General features: G+C 38.2%; 1 long non-coding RNA gene across 1 annotated transcript; it reads right to left on the reverse strand.

The window, feature by feature from the left end:
* Positions 1 to 900: 900 nt before the first annotated feature.
* On the reverse strand, positions 901 to 2,090 carry LOC141763085 (uncharacterized). The gene is made up of 3 exons (XR_012593006.1): positions 1,873 to 2,090; positions 1,042 to 1,151; positions 901 to 954 (listed from the first exon to the last, which is right to left on the reverse strand). It is a non-coding gene; the product is annotated as an uncharacterized LOC141763085 (long non-coding RNA).
* Positions 2,091 to 17,120: the final 15,030 nt, after the last annotated feature.

The raw sequence follows: 17,120 nt of genomic DNA on the forward strand, positions 1-17,120 counted from the left end.
ATAAAAACTATTAGCTTGCCAAGAATTACTGAAGAAATAGAGTTAAGATCGTATTGTGTTATTTGACCTTCCCAAGACATACTGTACAAGGTGAGAAATGAGAGAGAGAGAGAGAGAGATCAGTTTCTTTATATTTTAACATTCAACTTACATCATACTCTTTTAAGAGTTGATCCGTCGATTCCCCAAGGTACACCATCAAACACTAAATGACAACATCTCTGGTCATGTTGATGCTTGGAAGGCTTGGGGCCTGGAATGACAAAAATAAACATAGTTCAAGTTCTATTCAAGTAAAAATCATCCACTGACCTCAAACTGGCCAGAAGATGCAATTTTTAACACTAAGTGGCTTATATTACTGTTTAACAAACTCCTATCAAGCATCCTTAATGTGCTGTCCAAGTGACCAGTCTACTGAAACACTTCCCGTTATTACTGAGGTTTCCAGGGAACCAGCGGGGACTCCAGGAGGTCATTGGTCCCATCAAAGAAAGAGTGCATAGCACATAAACTCCCATAAAACTATAACATTTACACCTTTCTTTTTGTATGGATTAAACAAACACATTACATTTTAATCAGTGAGCGCTCAATGTGCTGTTAGGCAAATTTTGTTAACTTTGGACCGTCTCCCCTTGTTTCCAGTTTTTTATGATAAGCTATGCTGCTGGTTGTAGCTTCATATTTATAGTACAGACATGTGAGTGATATCAATCTGATATCTACCAAATTATCTTCCAGCGGTTTGATCACAAAATTCCTAAAAAAATAATATTAACAAACATAATACTCATTGAAGGATACCTTGAGTAGGATAGCCTGCAGCCTCAACCCCATGGTTCCGCCCTTGGAGTAGAAGAGGTTCAGAAGCCTGGGAGTGTATTCATCCAGCTTGGGCATGCACTTTGATTCAAGGTGCACAGTTGTGATTCTGTGAAACTCATCCTGGATCTGAAAGACCAGTAATAAAACCAGCTTTAAAGCCTCAAATATTACTATTATACAATTTTATGACATCCGTGTTTGCTGATTGTTTACCTTCTGGGTTAAATCATCTGACTGTACACTGCGGGATTCCTGATGGAAGTACCAACTTCTCAATTCGGTCATCAATCATCACTCGGAGCTTTGCCTACATCTCTGCCAGCCTGACAAGAATGTGAATAGACAAAAGTTCAATAGCATCACAAGCAGAAGTTTAAAGATGAGACAAGACATACAGTGAGTAACGTAATTAAGAGGCTGGAGTGTGCCACCAGAATAGAAAAAAAAATAGAACTAATTAATTTATCAATTAGATTGTTAATGTAATTAAAGTATATTTAAATTTGCCAATTACAAATATTTCCTTATTCTGTATTTAATCAATAACATAATTGTAATATTAGTATTTGTTGTTTAGTATGTGTTGATACTGTATATATTACATTAAAATTTAGTTTATAGGGTTTTTGTCTGAAATCTAAAAAAAATTCAGAATAAATTATTATTACTATTATTTACAATATTACAAGAAGAACATGTGATTAATTTGAGTAATATAAATTGTAGGGTGTGGAAAAGTATGCACAAACCATGTGTTATCATAGCTTAATTATATGTCTATGAGAAATGAATGATCAGTATTTTACATTTTCTGCTGCTTTAATTCAAATTCAGGTTGGAACTACAGGGTTTTTTGAACATCACTGATAATCAAAACTGAAGCAAATCTGCTTTCTAACCTGCAAAAGTTGATACAAAAAAAGCTAGTATTAACCAAATTTTGTATTGCAAAACAAACGGTGTACAAAACATTACACAACATGTACTGTATGTGAAACATTGTATCACATCAGATTGTGTATTGAATATAAGTGTGATACATACCTGTTGATAGATTTCAGTCAAAGACTCTTGATGCACCTGGAAAGACATTCATATTAGCTTTAATTCATGTAGCTGGTATGTCAATATACAGTCAAAAGATCACTTTCACCGTCTGTGGCATATTCTACAGATGTCTAGACATTGAAACTGTAGTAATGTTGCTGGTATGATGTCAATAAAATGTCAAACGGTCATTTTGACTGTCTATCTTTGCTGTGAACAGCAGTACAAGGAAAACAATAGACGAGACCAGTAATCTGTAGAAGAGACTCAGCTCTGCAGCCACGCTGCGCTGCTCAAGCGGTAACTAGTTTACTGACCTCAAATCCGCATTCACTAACGAGGCTTGGTGTAATCTGTCCGCATGAGCTGCAAACACTGTTTGAAAGTAACGCTACTCCAACAGAGTCAAAGTAAAGCGGGTCGGTTCTACCATCTGAATCCCGCTGTGGCCTCATAGCACTGTGAACAGAGACATTAAACTGCGAGGCTCTGTGAATTAGTGATTAACAGCAACCAGAACATTCACTAAACACAATCACGAACTTTAGAGAGAGAGAGAAAGAGGAAATAACGCACTTTCAAAATGTAATGACAAACCCTGATTAAACTACTGATTTATAGGCTACAAAAGCTGACAAGTTGGTAACTGCTTTCAACAGTTTACTTGAGAAAACGAAATGTAGTAACATCAAATATCTCTTATAATTAATCACCTCTGAGAGCAGGAAAGTTTGTTTGTTTAAGTTTAATTGTGCATGTTAATGCATAATTAAACAGGTGTGGGGTCTGGCTACTTGCTGGCGTTAGCTAGCTTGTTAGTGTGGGGATGGGTGGAAGCTCCTATGAACATGTGTAAAAGTAGATTAGCTGGTATATTCAAAGGCATTATATGTGGTATAACGTTATACCTGGGAAAGTCACATGAAATTGTGACATAGAGTCAGTCTCTTTTTAGGTCCATGCCTTTAGTTGAATCAAAGATAACACAGACTGACTATGAATACAGGCCTAGCTAAAGTTAACATTAGATAGTTGATTTTTGACTTACAGTGCAGTAAAGTTGGCATTTTTGGTAACTTGCAGTAATGTAAAACAATGTTAAACTGCTACAGCAACTTGGCTATAAATTGTTCGTTAATAACTAAACACAATTAAACAGGTCTTACCTTTGTGAAAACGGTAAAATGTCGGTCCCTCAATGTGTGGCAGACAATGCTGGAAGTCCATGTGGCGCCAAAATGCCGTGGGCGGAAGTGTAGTAAAGTGATTGAAACTAAAGACATCCCAATGAGTAAAATTTATCAATTTTCTGCATCGTTAATGTAACTGATAAAATATAATTAAGTTCTACTCAGTGATTCACAGCTGATTTTACTCAAACAAAACTAAGTAAAATACAATTAATAAATCATTCTAATTTGTTCAATTCAGCTCAATGTGATTCCAAACTGCCCAAAGTCTTTTTTATTATGTAAAAGTTACTATTATTTATTAATTAAATATTAATTAACCCCAATCCCAGTTTTTACAGTGTAGTAGTACGTACTAATTTGGCCAAAATGTAGTATGCAGTATGCCAAAAATACCCAGATGTCGTACTGATTTGGAAAAAATCTTAAGTATGCATCGGACCAGTCTACTTCGCCTGCTGTATCCCACAATGCAAAGCGCTGGAACGGTACAGGCTACGGTCACAAAAACTACAGCAGCCAAAAACAGCTCGTTTTTTTAAATTTTTCGTAGCTATTTCATCAATAAATTCACTTCTGAACATTTTTGAGGCGAGAAATCAACCGTGTAGATTTTCAATATTGACAGTTTTACGATATTAGATGGTGAATCGAACATTTGCTCCAACGTTTTCGCTGCCCCACAAACTGCCGTGACAGCTAGCTAGCGCCTGCTGGGGTCGCTACCTCGCCAGCCGGGCGGTCACGCTCACAGACCGCCATGAGCTGGCTGTAGCTCTCTCAAGAGACCAGTGTCTTAGACGAGAGGCTTTTATATCCTTTATGTCCTTTTCCATTATCATAAAGTCGGCATGTCTGTAAAGGGGAGACTCGTTGGTACCCATAGAACCCATTTTCATTCACATATCTGGAGGTCAGAGGTCAAAAATCTCCATGTCAATTGTTCTTCGGCAAAATTTTGCATAGGTTTGGAGAGTTATTTAACCTCATTTGCGACAAGCTAGTATGACATGGTTGGTACCAATGGATTCCTTAGGTTTACTAGTTTCATATGATACCTTCACTCTTGCTTTAAAACTGAGCCCGCTACAACCTAAAAATCACAAGTTGCGTCAATGTGTTAAATCAATTAGTGGCGTTGAAACAAATTTGCGTTAACGTGTTATCACGTTAACTTTCACAGCCCTAAAATAAATAAATTTGAAAATAAATAAAAGATAAATGCAAAAATAAATAAATAATTAAAAAATAAAAGCAAAACTAAAGAAATAAATTAAAAGAATAATAAAAAAATAAAAAAATGAAAGGGAAAGTTAAACAGAAGAGTAAATAAATAAATAAATAAGGGAATTCATGCAAAGTGAATAAATAACTAAGCAAATGAATCATCATCAAAATGATGGATTAATGTATTTAAAGATTTTAAAATACTCTGTTCACTGTATTATTTGTGATATCTCAACATAAAATGGGAGTTTTGTGAGTATTGAGATGAGTACACTTGACAGAGCTTTCCCATAATTAGTCTTGTTCAGTTAAACCTGATCAATGTGATTGATAATTTCCCCACATCAGAACAGTCTTCTGGCTGCTGTTCCCATGGCAACCATATTCCTAGCCAGCCATTTATGTCTGATCTTATTCATATCTTCTAAATCATTTGGCCGTTTACGGCTCGTGTGTACAACCCCGGAGTTGAAGGAGAATCAGGATATTTTTTCCGGAGGTGCCTGTTGCAGACAGATTGAAAGTTTTTTTTTGCTCAGTATTGTGTTGACAATGGGTCTTCCTGCTGGCTCAGTGATCCGTGTTGCTGTGGTCATTTTGGGTTTTGTCATGTCATCCTTCTCCCTGGCAGCCTTTTCTATGTCTCTGTTGCTCAAACTTTCTACAGTAGTAGAGGCAAAACAATGCCCCAAAATATATTTATGCAGGTAGGACTGTGCACTATCCATAAAAGAACGAAATCATAATGTTTTATTAATTTCCATCTGACAGTATCCATTTAAAAAAATAAACTATTATGTTGTTTGACACTTTTAATTTTAGTAAAACTCTTATTCTGGGAATTATACTTCAACATTAAATATTTTGATCTGGTTATTAAAGTTGCAGTGGGTAGAAATGGAGCAAATATGATTAAAACGGTCATCAAATCATGTCCCTCTGTGTCCTCCGGGGCTCCTAATGGCATCTGGAAGATTTCATAAACCGGAGGAAACAACCAATCAGAGCCAAGCTGGAGCTTTGCTGTCTCTGAGCAGCTGTCAATCACTCGCAAACTTCGACCAAACGGTCAAACTAAGCTGCGCTGATCAAATATGAATCAATATTCTGTTACTGTAATGCTTATTTCTCTCCTCAAATATTTTCAGAAACATCTTGTAGTTTACTGTTTAGCTGTGAAATGAGAATGACCCGGCAGCCATGTTGAGATCAGTTGAGAAAATACCAAGCACCGCCCACCAGCCGGAGCACAGCCAATAGGAACGCCCTCTCTCTCTCTGAAATGACCTGTGATTGGTCCAAGTCTCCCGTCACGGGCTAAATTTTTTAAAGCCTGAAAACAGAGCCATGAGGAGGTGCAGAAGTTTAGCTTTCTCTCAGAACACTTGAATTACAATATGCTGAAAGGTTATTTTGGAATTTTTGCCCAGTGATGCCAAAAATATACTGCCTACTGCCACTTTAAAGTGGTGCTGTTTTGTGATTCTTTGTGGAGAAACAAATTATAATTATTATTATTAAATCAACTAATCGATTCGTTGACAAAATGAGTGTTAGTTGACTCTTCTTCGCAGCCCTAGTGTGTAGAAATCAATACAAAATGTTGGTATAGAGAGGTGACAGAAAGCAGAGAATGAATTCAACTCATGTCCCTCCTCCACTGGCTGCTCCTCTTTCTCTGTCAGCGAATGAAACATGTAGAAGCTGAGGAGGAGCAGGAGCCGGCAACAACAGCATAACAGGAGTTTGACAGACACTCCCTCCCTCCTCCTCTGCACCCATCCCAACCTCCCCCTCCTCCCCCCTGGTCATTCTCAGAGGAGTTGTTCCCTGCCCAGTGGCATGTGGATGTGTGTAATGGAGATGGATGGAGGCTGGCTCTGCCACACCGTGGAACAGACGGACTCCTCCCTAAACGCCTGTCTGCCAGCCTCCATCAGTCTCCCTCCGACAGGCCCCCCGGAACGGAGCCCAGGCTCAATATCGGGCTGCTCAGGTGTCTGTGCACGCTCTTTTTAAAAGACTGACTTACATTTTACTAACATATTTTGTGTTGAAAACTCCAAAATAACAGCAGCACCTTTATGAGAGTCAAGTTTAACTTGGACTTTTTCCAGTGCTGACTTCTTATAAAATTTCTGGAGCGGCAACATCAACATGCATAACAAGAAGTGATGCCAGAGCAACCCAGGGGTGAAAAACTGCAGCAAGCCCCCAAAAGAGCCTATTTTGCAAAGACATATCCCACAATCCTTTGGGAGCTATTGTTGTCGTGCTCCTCCTACACCTTGCTTCTCCCTCTTCAACTTTCCTGAGCCTAAATCTCTGTAGAGACTTCTGTGTATATATGATGATATGTGCATCTACAAAGGCTGCATTATCTCCTGGCTCCGTACGCACTGGTGCCGTCGTGTTCTCCGTCTGGTAGGGTTCATACCAGATGCTGTGAAGTTCAGTCACTATGCGGTCCAAGCACTGACACTCAGTCTTGTTTAATTAAGCTGCTGGATCAATAAACTCTTTGATTTCTCCCCCTTTTTTTCCCTGCCTGGAATGCCATCTGTTCACTGTGACTCAAGCAAGACCAGTACAGCCTTTCTTGGATCCTCTGAAATACCCATTAAAAATCCATTAAGACAGCACCGGAAGAAATGGGAGGGAAACAGTTTTTAGTTTGGTTCATAAAATAGCATTTTTGCAAATGTAGTGGTGAAATCATGAATATATTTTTAATAGATTTTGGACAGATATGGCGCAATGAAGTACAATGTTATACGCTACTGTACATCAGGCTTCCCATATACTGTAGAGACAATACTTGTTAGTGGGATCAATTCATTGTTGCTTTTTATTGTTTCCTTAAGAAAACAACCTAAACCATAACAAATAGAATAATATGTACATATAAGAACAGATTGAAAAACAAAGTATTCAAAAACAAGTGAGGAGAAAATAATAATAATAATAATAATAATAATAATAATAATAATAATAATACAAATTTAAAATATATTTGAAAAAATAAAGTTAAGGTAAAAAAATAATAATAATAAAAATAAAATAGAAATTCTAATGAATTAAAATCACATTTTAAATAAAATATTTTAATTAAAAATAATAATAATAATAATAATAAAGAAATATAAACAAATAATTCATTGTTGCTTTTGATCCTTTTATAGAAGACAAATGCAGAATATTGCCACTTTCTTCCTTTAATAATAACTTTATTTGCAGTATATAGCACTTTCAAAAATAAGTTATAAAGTACTTTAGTAAAAGACATAAATCCTAGAAAATCAAGAGATCGTAGTGAAATACAAAAATGAATAATACTATATGAAAAAATAAAGTAATAAAATAAATCTTGTAATAATTAAAATATTTTTTTAAATAAAATAATAAAATAAAAGAAATAATAATAATAACTTTATTATTATTATTATTATTTCTTTTATTTTATAAATATAAAACAAATAATTCATTGTTGCTTTCGATCCTTTCTTTTACAGAAGACAAATGCAGAAGATTGCCACTTTTATCCTTTAATAACTTTATATAGCATTTTCAAAAATAAGTTATAAAGTGCTTTAGTAAAAGACATAAATCCTAGAAAATCGTAGTTAAATAAAATATGAATAAATAATCAACAGACACTAAAGTTCTGTCTGCACGTTTCACTAGAATAATCAATGACACATGTTGATGTGTCCTTGAGCAAGACACTTAACCCCAAATTGCTCCCGAAGGCATAGCCATCGGTGTGTGAATGAGTATTTAGATTAGATCCTGATGGGCAAAGTTGGCACCTTAGCATCCTCTGCCAGCAGTGTATGAATGTGTGTGTGAATGGGTGAATGCTGACATGTAGTGTAAAGCGCTTTGAGTGGTTGGAAGACTAGAAAAGCGCTATATAAGTCCAAGTCCATTTACCATTTACCATAACTGATTTGCTTGGGCAGCATTGACATTTCATGACATTTTAAGTTGATATAGCAACCCTGTTAGCAAACAGTTACTTAGTTACACATCCAGCAACATTATAATTCACCTAGGGTCGTGTTTCTGGCCACCTGGTAAACATAAGTCCAATATTCCCTTTCTTTTAGCTCTGACTTGGGTCTCCTGAGCAAAATATCTGTCTCTTTAGCTGCTAAATGCTCCACTATGCTCACCAGCGAGTCGCTAACTGTGTCTTTCTGCTTTGTGGTGCTGAGCAGGTAGTGTGCAGTGGGTTTTTAGAGCTTTGAGTTTGCAGAGCTGGATTTTTATTATCCACGCTGATGACTCCATGACGTATGAACCAATCAACCAATATATTTCCCCATTGGTTTTGTTGCGTTTATTATTGCTGTCAGGCACTTTCCTGACATGTACAAACCGATTCTGATCCTGTAATGAGATTTGGAAGTGAGTGGTGGATATCACTGGTATTCCAGGTACTTCCTGCATGTGCTTTAGCTTCTAACTGACTGTCTAATTAGCTGTGAATGAAAGCACCAGCTGTTAAACATTAAACATTCTAACTCATTTGAAAATGAGGCATGTTTATACATTTTGCACATAGAGAAATGTTTTAGACCAATTGTAAAGTACAACAGCAAGCAAACCTCATTAAGCTGGACCACAGATGGTGCTGCATTTTCCTGTATAATATGATTATATTAATTACAAGATTTAACATTGATTCATGGAAGTCAATGGCCAATAGTGAATTCAGTTACTGGCACAAGCTGATATTCTATTTTTCATAGCTTAATTTTTTTTTTAGTGCCCGTGTTGTGATGAAGTATGATCTAACCGCCGTGATGTGCTTTCTACAATGGACATAAAACAGGAATCATATGATATATCTGTAAGTAATTAGTTATGTTTATAGTGTCCGATGTTTGCTTTTTCATCTCCTAGCTACACTGACTTGACATGATGCCCTTCCTCACCGTTCTTTGTTGGATGTCACTTTTAATTGGCTCTCACTGACACTACAGAAATAACCAAAAAGTAAGATAAGTAAGCTTTATATAAACCCCACTAACTCATTTCCAGCAGATGAAAAAGGCAAAGAGAGACTACTCTTGCTGCAACATCAAAGTTTTGGTGGCTTAACTTAAGTACAGATGTTACATGACAAATAAATCAACGACTTCTGGTTTCACACGGGGTACGAACACCGGTCTCCTGGACGAAAGTCCTGTGTTTTTTGCCCCACACATCGACCCCGACCTCCACCCTACGTGGCGTTCACCAGTCTTTATACCTCCTGGTTCATAATTACGTAGATTACATATGAATTGATTGTGTGGGAGATATACAAATTACATTGCATTTACTGTGAGACCAGCCTGCGTGTGGCATCAGAGACCGACACATGGGGTACCCCTTTTGCGTTACCTTTGGACGGACCAGGGACGGCGTGTCAATATATTCTTGTTACATGCATAGTGTCCTTTCAAAAATGAACTTATGTTTTCACAGGAAGTTAGGTTTAGGACATTCAGCTCTGTCGGACTGTCATGCTATTAATACTACGCCACTTGCTCCGACCGTCGTATAAAGGCGCGGGTGGGTTTACATTGGAGTTAGTTGAAAGCTCGGTTCGTCTCATACTGTTGCTAAAGGATGCCTCTATGCGTCGGTTTCCGATGCTGAGGGGCGCTTACCAAACGCCGGTATTTGACAAGTTGGGAGTGAGAACGCGTTGGTGAAAGGCATTCATGGAAATGTAGGCTGTTACCAACTCATGTACTTTAAAATAAAGTAGGTTTAAGTAAGTTTGAGCATGAAAAAGTCCCCAATAATGCATTTGACAGCACAGATTGATCATCATTTAATGAAAAGACAGTGTAAAAATAGTATGCAATCTGTAAACATTCACTACATCCCTACTTGTGAGGATATCTGAATTAAAATGAGCGCAATGTGTTCATAAATAACTCCTCTGTCTACCTAAGGCCAGAAAAGATTGAAAAAAAAGAAAAAAAATGAGAGTGAAAGAAGGCATCACTGACTTATTAGACTGGTGGTCTTGGCGCTGGAGCGAGACACAGGCCAATAAAAAATGCCGTCTTTGGGATTATCCCGGTGCTGATGAAACTGACAGGCCGCCTCGCGCTCTGGGATTCCCATTTGGGAGCGAAGACAACTGGTTTCTGTGGTTCTATTCAACCGTCCTGGCTCATCACTCCCGGATACTCAATGCACAAATAGACCCTGTGGGTTCACCTGAGGACGAGACGCTACCCCACCTAAAACACAGAGCTGGTGGAAAGCAGCTGAAGGAACAGTGACACAAATATTAGAGACAAATCCTGCCAGCAAGTTTGTCAAAAAATAGACTAAATTGTTTGTGTTTGTGTCCTCGTTCCTGGTGAGATGGCGGCTTTTATAGAACTCAACAACTTTCCAAATATTTGGCTTTTAAGCTGAGAGGCTCGTGGTTTTTCATAGTTGATTTTTTTGGACACTTGGGGGCAGCACAGCACGTTGTAAACTAGGGATGTCGGTTGCGGCTAATTTTGCTTCTGATGGCCCGACACCCTTTAACCGGTAACAGATTTTTAAGAAGAAAAAAAAGTCGTGAAATACATGAGGTGCTTTCTTGTTATCTCAAAACGCTATATCAATACAATTATAATGTTTTGTGTTGTAAATGTCTTCCCTTTTATTTCATTATCTGTTGGCTTGGACCTTGACGAACGCCACAAGCCGAAACGCGCTGGTCTCACAATAAAGTTGTTCTGTACACTACAAGTGCTGCTGGAGTTTTTACCTCTTCAGACATTTTCTGTTGGCTTTGCTGAAGTTTTATTACCGCATTTTGATCAGATGCTCCAATCAATTGGCCACCGATCTTTATCAGCTGATATTCGTTCTAAATCGTTTGATCAGGAGTCTCTATAAAGACTGATCAGAAGAGCTGATCAGATGATGCATCGACTCTGAAGTGAAACGTTTCCTAGAACATACTAGCTTGCTCGTAAAGGAGGCTAAATAGTGCTCCAAAATTACGCTAGATTCTGGCGAGTAAAAAAAAAGTTGCATTTTAATAAGAGTATTAAATACTTGCAAATCACCCTTTTAAGGTACATTTTGAACAACAAAATGTGCGATTAATCGCGATTAAATATTTTAATTGATTGACAGCCTTTGTATTTATACATCCAACAGACATGTAGCAACAAGTATTACTTTTTGGTCATGTTTCTGGCCACCTGATGAGTCCAATATTTGCTCTCCTTTGGTCTCCACCAAGCAAAATATCTGTCTCTTTAGCAACTAAATGTTCCACAATGTTCACAACGCTCTCTGTCTGCCGTTTGGTGCTGGAGTTGTTAATTTTAATCAAATGAAATGGACCTTGAAATGATATTCAAATGGTGTTTCCGAGGTCAAGAAGGAGCTTTGGACATCAAAAATCTAAATACTGTAATGTGTTACTGCCCAACACTGCTGATGGGATTCAGTAGAGTAGACAGAACTATAGTAAGGTTGCTTTCTGGTAATTCCAACGGATTTATTATATAATAATTGCAATGGCCAAACTGGCTTATCAACTTCTCCCTTGATAAGCTTCACCTTCTGGTGCTGCTGCTGTTGCTATAAGTGATTCAAAAAATTGATCAACAAGGCAGAAAATCATGAATACATGGAAAGAAATTGATGGAGAAGGTACTAAATTATCCATAGAAACTTGAATGTAAGAATTTATATCCGCTACTGTATGTTTAGTAAATATCCTGACCTAAGGCCTGTGTTATCGTCGTGTTTGCTTATGGCTGTAACTGAGGGAAAGATCAGATTTCTTATACCGTCATTTTACTGCAGCCGTTGAGTGAATTACACCCATTTGCTGCGAGTTTGTGTAGCTGCCCTTTTTCTTTCATGTTCCACCCCAGAATAGGAGAGGATCATCCTCTCTCAGTCACAGAATGAATACATTTTCCAGTCCGTGAATACATTTTAACCTGTTCTGGGGCTAATGCAGTAAAGCCTGTTAATGCAAACATTGCTCAGCAATTTTTGCCTCACGAATTTAACTCGCTCGCACAAGTGGAGCGTGTCAGATGCCAGAGGCCACGCGGGGACTTCACCAGCCATGGTGTTTTAAGTTGTACCTCTCTATCACAGGGTCTCTGGATTGTATTGGAGTTCACGCGCACTGACATCAATGTCAAAGCTCTTGTGGAAAATGGGCTTCACGGCGTAATGGTCCTTAACTGGTGTTTTCTGTATCATCCATCAAGAGCTCACAACCTGTCCTCAAAAGGCATCATCATCTCTGCAGGGCTGTGCTTTTCATCCTTGCTATAAATATGTAGCTTCCATGTTTCTCTCAAATGAATGTGTTGACACTGTTTAACCAGGTACAGGAAAATGCATTGTGGTAAAAAAAAAGCTGCATCCCTTAAGGCCCCAACAGACCACTAGGCCGGAAATCACTCTGATGCCATAAAACATGCGTACACTTGTTAACTGATTGTTAACGGAGTTTGGAGAAACACATTATGAGGCATAACAGGGATGCGTTAAAGAAGTTTAAATTGGCAAAACATTGGCGAGACAGACCAACAATGACAAAAACAGACAGTTGTTGTTGAGTTTTTGTTTTTATTCTGTCATGAAACAAGTAAGGGATAATGCTGCAACCCCCAGGCCGGTCATTGTTCGCAGAGGGGTGCAGCATTGCCCCGAAGGGGATTCTTGCACAACAATGACCCGCTAGCTGTACATTATCCTGCTTATTACACGGCTACTTACTGAAGAAATCAATATTTTGACACAAAAACGGTCTACCGACAACAGAGCTGCGCCCATAGCAACGGTCTGCTATACATAGCAACGGTCTGTTACATATAGCAACGGTCTGTTATACATAGCAATGGTCTGTTATACATAGCAACGGTCTGCTATACATAGCAACGGTCTGCTATACATAGCAACGGTCTGTTACACATAGCAACGATCTGTTATACATAGCAACGGTCTGCTATACATAGCAACTGTCTGCTATACATAGCAACGGTCTGCTATACATAGCAACGGTCTGCTATACATAGCAGCGGTCTGCTATCACATAGCAACGGTCTGTTATACATAGAAACGGTCTGTTACACATAGTATTGTCTGCTATAAATAGCAACGGTCTGCTATACATAGCAACTGTCTGCTATACATAGCAACGGTCTGCTATACATAGCAGCGGTCTGCTATCACATAGCAACGGTCTGTTATACATAGAAACGGTCTGTTACACATAGTATTGTCTGCTATAAATAGCAACGGTCTGCTATACATAGCAACGGTCTGTTATACATAGCAACGATCTGTTATACATAGCAACGGTCTGCTATACATAGCAACTGTCTGCTATACATAGCAACGGTTTGCTATACATAGCAACGGTCTGCTATCACATAGCAACGGTCTGTTATACATAGAAACGGTCTGTTACACATAGTATTGTCTGCTATAAATAGCAACGGTCTGCTATACAAAGCAACGGTCTGCTATACAAAACAACGGTCTGCTATACATAGCATTGGTCTGTTATACATAGCAATGGTCTGCTATACATAGCATTGGTATGTTATACATAGCAACAGTCTGCTATTCATAGCAACGGTCTGTTATAGAGAAATTACAAACCGCAAAACGCCGTGATTGACCAATCAGAATCGAGTATTCAACACAGCCGTGCAATGATATATACATAACATACTTTACAAAATATACACAATCACGTGACATATTAGACAGAACAGGGTTATGTTCACAGTAGACAAGATACAAAATGGAGACACTTGAAGGTTACCATAAAACACTAAAAGTTAATTAAACAGATGTTTTCAGTTTCAGAGCAGTTGCATGTAACTACAAAGTTAATTGTTATTTATGTTACCTAAAAGCATAGAGAAGCAGGATACAAGGTTATGCAGGTGTCCTTGGGTAAAAAAGCAACCCTGTATTGCTCTGAAACCTGTGACTTAACATGTTTGAATGTCTGAGCACACCCCAGCGCATAATGATTCATGCAGAGAGCTTTCACTGAAACAACGGCGCGATGGAAACATCCAGTAGGAGGGAGAGAGAGACAGAGACTAGGCATGACAAACGGGACTTGTAAGTAAGTAGGGGAGATTACACTGGTTGCTAAACTCTCCATGGGGAAAATGTTAAGCAGATCCAATGGATGAAGTAATTCAATTTGAGCCCCTGAATAATAGCATCATTTGCCACGGAATTAGCATCCGCCACTATCAATCAGCACGGCGAAAGACTAACACAAGCTGCGCCCACCAAGGACACAGGCTTTCTGTGAAATTCAACTCATTTATCAGGTTAACTTGACTGTAGTCACCAGTCACAGCAGGAAAGCTGTGCACGTATTTATGCTGATTTTGAATAATGAATGCATTTTCTAGGTCGTGTGCATCAATGCAGCTGTGAAATTTAATGTGTATTTTTGTCTTTACCATATGTTGTAAACCTATTAACTAATTAATTATTTTTTGAATAAATAATTGTAGGTATTTTTTTGTTTTTACCAAAGCAGCAACTCTGCTGAGAAAGACTATGAGATGTGGTTTAAAGGTCACATATTATACTCCATTTAAACTAGTTATTATAGGTCTCAGACACCTCCAAACCATGTCTCTGAAGTTTTTTTTTAAAAAAAACAATCAGATCATGCATTCCAGCATGTCTCTATAACCTCTGTTTCAGCCCATTTCCAAAAGTGCTGATTTCTGTGTCTGTAGCCTCTGTCTCCTCCCACTCTGCTCTGATTGGTCAGCGTTTTCTGTCAATCAAACGTCCTCAACAACACAGCGTCACCCTCCCCGCCCCCCTCGCGGCCTGAGAGCAGGGAGAGAGAGGAGCTAGAATAGAGCTTATAAACCACTTTAAAGTTTATAAACCAGAAACTTCACCCAGCGCACGTTACCGGAGGAATCTGATCAGAAATCGGCGACACATGATGAACATCTGCGGCCCAGATTCCAGGTTTTCCTGACGGTTTCTCTCAGGTAAATAATACTATTTATATCTCTGTTAGTTAGCTCAGTGTTTACCTTATGCATCAACTCTGTAAACCGTAAACATACACTCTGTTTTACGTCTGTCTTTACAGATCCATCTGTGAGAAATGACCGACAGAATCATCCCAGAGGAGAGCAGACAGCTGAGAGCAGATGGCTCTGTTTACATGGAGATACAGAGCTAACCCGGTAGCATGTAGCTAACCCGTTAGCATGTAGCTACATGCTAACGGGTTAGCTACATGCTACCGCTATGACACGGTGTGTAAACACAGCGACCATCAGGGTGGAAAATAGAAGATGTGAAACAGTAGTCAGTTCATTATTTCTGCTAAAAGATAAATGTATGGAAGATCAGAGTAATGGTATATTATTTACAGTAGTAGCTGTCTCTGTGTTACCATGACTACAGACCACTGGAGCTTAGCTTACCATAGTTTACCAGAGCTGAAGACTTTCTCCTGTACCATGTTAACATAACTGCAGGTGGGATGATTACAAATGCTGTGAATAATTAATATTGTCATCTGTCTACTCAAATAAAGTTTGACTGTGAAACAGAAATGTGTTGTGTTGCTTACAAGTCACTATTTACTACCTGTATTCTGCTACATGCATGACATCAAATATATATAATATATAAATATCATCTGTTTAAACAGTGTAATTACATAAAGCCTTTGTGAAAGAACATGTTATATTTAGATGATGGGAGTACATGAAGCCTGTTCTGCTGGTTCTTGCAGACTAACTGTAGGAGCTACTTTGCTCAAGTTCGGTTGAGGAGGAGAGACAGTGACGCGCTGTGGGGCGGGGTCAGCTACTGAAGGTTCTCTCTGGTTCGACCAGGAAACCCTCACGTGGCTTGCATTCTCTAATGACGTCAGAATACAAGGAAAAAAGCGATTTTTTTTTCTGCACCCATTTCCGGACAAACGGAGGAGGAGAAAAAGAGAGAGGATGGTCTTTTATGATACTATGGTGGCCTGTAGACACACTGGGGACAGATATTGATGTTTAAAAGACATGGAAAAGTGCATTTTGCATAATAGGTGACCTTTAAAGCTCCCAAAAATATACTGTAGTAGTTGGACCAATTTAAATCTAGTAACGTGTTGGGGTGTTGAGAAAATGGATTCACCTATGTATCACGATTTTTTTAATGCCTGAATCGATATAATTCATCTGAGTCTGTGCGGAGGTAAAAGGAATTTACCGCTTTTATTGTTGTAGTCTGAGTAACATGACCTTAACTACTCGAGATCAATGCCTAACCTAAAAACCATCGATAGATAGTTTTGCAATTTGCATCTTACCTTCTAGCCGTAGCGGAAGTATACACGTGTGACAACGCCCGGTTTTCGAAAGAAGATGTTAACAAAGGGAACTGTATGCACAAAATACATATATGGGTATAAGATTAATTGGATTATATTCATCGGAAGTATAAAACATTACATGTTCGTTATAATTAAATAGAAAATACCACTAATTTGTGAGGGAAATGTCTTAAAAATTTAATAAAAAATGCCTGACAATGACTGATATATTTGACTTCAGGACATCTCTGACTACATATATGCTGAAAATCAAACATTCTTACTATATTAATTTAAATATTTTCTAAAGTAAAAGTACCTAGAAGTGTCTTTTCTCATGGTCTAGTGTAAAAAAACAACTCACAATTAATCGTAATATCGAATCGCAATAGAATTGGTACTGAAGTATTGGGATAGTATTGAATCGAGAGATAAGCATATCTTCCCCAGCAGTAGTAACGTGCAATAAGTTA

Source organism: Sebastes fasciatus, chromosome 24 (genome assembly GCF_043250625.1).
Source record: "Sebastes fasciatus isolate fSebFas1 chromosome 24, fSebFas1.pri, whole genome shotgun sequence".
NCBI classification, from domain to species: domain Eukaryota; kingdom Metazoa; phylum Chordata; class Actinopteri; order Perciformes; family Sebastidae; genus Sebastes; species Sebastes fasciatus.